This window comes from Hylobates moloch, unplaced genomic scaffold (genome assembly GCF_009828535.3).
Source record: "Hylobates moloch isolate HMO894 unplaced genomic scaffold, HMol_V3 SCAFFOLD_1, whole genome shotgun sequence".
NCBI lineage: Eukaryota > Metazoa > Chordata > Mammalia > Primates > Hylobatidae > Hylobates > Hylobates moloch.
This window is the reverse complement of record NW_026652276.1, coordinates 69,760,858-69,763,469: the sequence shown is the minus strand read 5'-3', so window position 1 is coordinate 69,763,469 and position 2,612 is coordinate 69,760,858.

Here is a 2,612-nt window from a genome sequence, read left to right as displayed (position 1 = left end):
TCCTACATCTCAAGGATGTGCTAGTTTGGTGAATTGGTGTGTCTAAGTCATCCCAGTCTGAATGAGTGTGGCTGTGAGTGTGCCCTGTGATGGAATGTCATCTTGTCCAGGGTTGGTTCCCACCTTGCACCATGAACTGCAGGGATAGACTGTGGCCACCCTTGGTCCTGAACTAGAATGATTGGGTAAATAATTATCTTACTTGTTTTTATTAATCTTTCTTAAATGTATACATAGCTCTCATTTATTTCAATGTTTAATATTAGAAGTGTTTTGGTCTTTATGTAGAAGTTTGGTAGGCCGGGCATGGTGGCTCAGAGCTGTAATCCCAGCACTTTGGGAGACCAAGGCAGGTGGATCACTTGAGGTCAGGAGTTTGAGACCAGCCTGGCCAACATGGTGAAACCTCATCCCTACTAAAAAATACAAAAATTAGCCAGGCATTGTGGTGTGCACCTGTAGTCCCAGCTACTTGGGAGGCTGAGGTGGGAGAATCACTTGAACCCAGGAGGCAGAGGCTGCAGTGAGCCTAGATGATGCCACTGCACTCCAGTCTGGGTGACAGAGTGAGACCCTGTCTCAAAAAACAAAACAAAAAAAATTTAGCAATGTTTTTGTGACCCGAAATATGCCATAGGACCTTAACTCTTGTTTATATCAACTAGCCTATGATGAAATTGGTTTTGTTATATGTTATTTTGCTTAAAGTCACAGTTTCTAAGAACCTATGGATGCCATACTGTGCTCTATCACACTGTAAGGGAATGGGAGGGAAGAGAGCGAGACAGAGGACTTAACTCATGTATTGAGGACCTACTCCACGCCAGGTCCTGTGTTCTGCCCTCTTGTCATGCACACAACATAGACAACAGTCTATAGGGTAGAGATTACAATTCCCACTTAGCAGAAGGGGAAAATGAAACTCAAGCAGGCTAAATAAATTACCTGTGGTGGACGGACTCTAAACTCTCCCACGTATCCTGCTTTCCAGTGTCCAAACCTTTATGTAAGCACGTCTCCTTGAGCATGGATGGGATCTAGGACTTGCTCCCAACCAATAGTATATGGCAAAGGTGATAGATGCCACTCCTGGAATTATGTTGCATTATATAAACCTCCATCTTACTAGGAGACTGCTCTAGAGACTCTGCTTGCTGGCTTGATGAAGTGCTTGTGTTGGGAAGAGCCAGGTGGCAAGGAACTGCAGGTGGCCTCTAGGAATGACAGGGGGCTTATAGGAACTGCAGACAGCCTGGTTGCTGAGGATGTCCTCCAGGCAGCAAAAAGCTAGGGCCCTCAGTCCTACAGCTACAAGGAAATGAATTCTGCCAATAACCTGAGTAAGCTTAGGAGAGGCCGGGAGTGGTGGCTCATGCCTGTAATCCCAGCACTTTGGGAGGCTGAGATGGGTGGATCACCTGAGGTCAGAAGTTTGTGACTAGGCTGGCCGACATGGTGAAACCCCATCTCTACTAAAAATACAAAAATTAGCTGGACGCGGTGGTAGGTGCCTGTAATCCCAGCTACTCAGAGGGCTGAGGCAGGAGAATTCCTTGAACACAGGAGGCAGAGGTTGCAGTGAGCCAAGATCTCGCCATTGCACTCCAGCCTGGGCAACAAGAGTGAAACTGTCTCAAAAAAAAAGAAAAAAAAAAAGCTTAGGAGAGCATTCTTGCCCAGTTGAGCCTCCCGATGAGAGCACAGCTTGGCTGGCACCTTGATTACTGACTCGTGAGACCCTAAGCAGAGAACCCAGCTAAGCTATGCCTGAACTCCTCACTCAAAAAAGGCAATGAGGTAATAAATTGTTTTGTTTTAGGCCAATAACTCTGTGGCAATATATAATTCATGCACTACCCAACTCCTGTTTTTAACATCTCCTAATTTTAATTTTTTAGTGATGTAGAATCCTATATAACAACCTATAAAGTGTTGATGAAAGGCTATAGAACATCTTTGACTGTGGGCCATTTTGAGTTAGCTGCTCTCAATCTGTTTGAGAAGTTGATTTTTGAGGAAAGTGTATAATGATCATAATATGCGTTAGTATGATGACATAGGATCACTGACATATTAGGATTTAATAATATCCTAATTGATAGCTTATTTTCTGTTGTTTATACACTCTGACTCTGTCACATTCTTCCAATGTCTATGAAAAGAGTAAATTTAATTTTATTGCTTTATATTTCTGCATTGCTAAAATTTTTTTTTTTTTTTTTTTTTTTTGAGACGGAGTCTCGCTCTGTCGCCCAGGCTGGAGTGCAGTGGCGCAATTTCGGCTCACTGCAAGCTCCACCTCCCGGGTTCACGCCATTCTCCTGCCTCAGCCTCTCTGAGTAGCTGGGACTACAGGCGCCCGCCACCACACCCGGCTAATTTTTTGTATTTTTAGTAGAGACGGGGTTTCACCGTGGTCTTGATCTCCTGACCTCGTGATCCGCCCGCCTCGGCCTCCCAAAGTGCTGGGATTACAAGCGTGAGCCACCGCGCCCGGCTTAAAATTTTTCCAGTTAACATCTTTTATAAGGAATCCTATGAAGTTTCTCAATATCTTCCACAAGACTACTTATTCATGACCTTGTAGGATCCTTGTAGTGTATGAAATTATT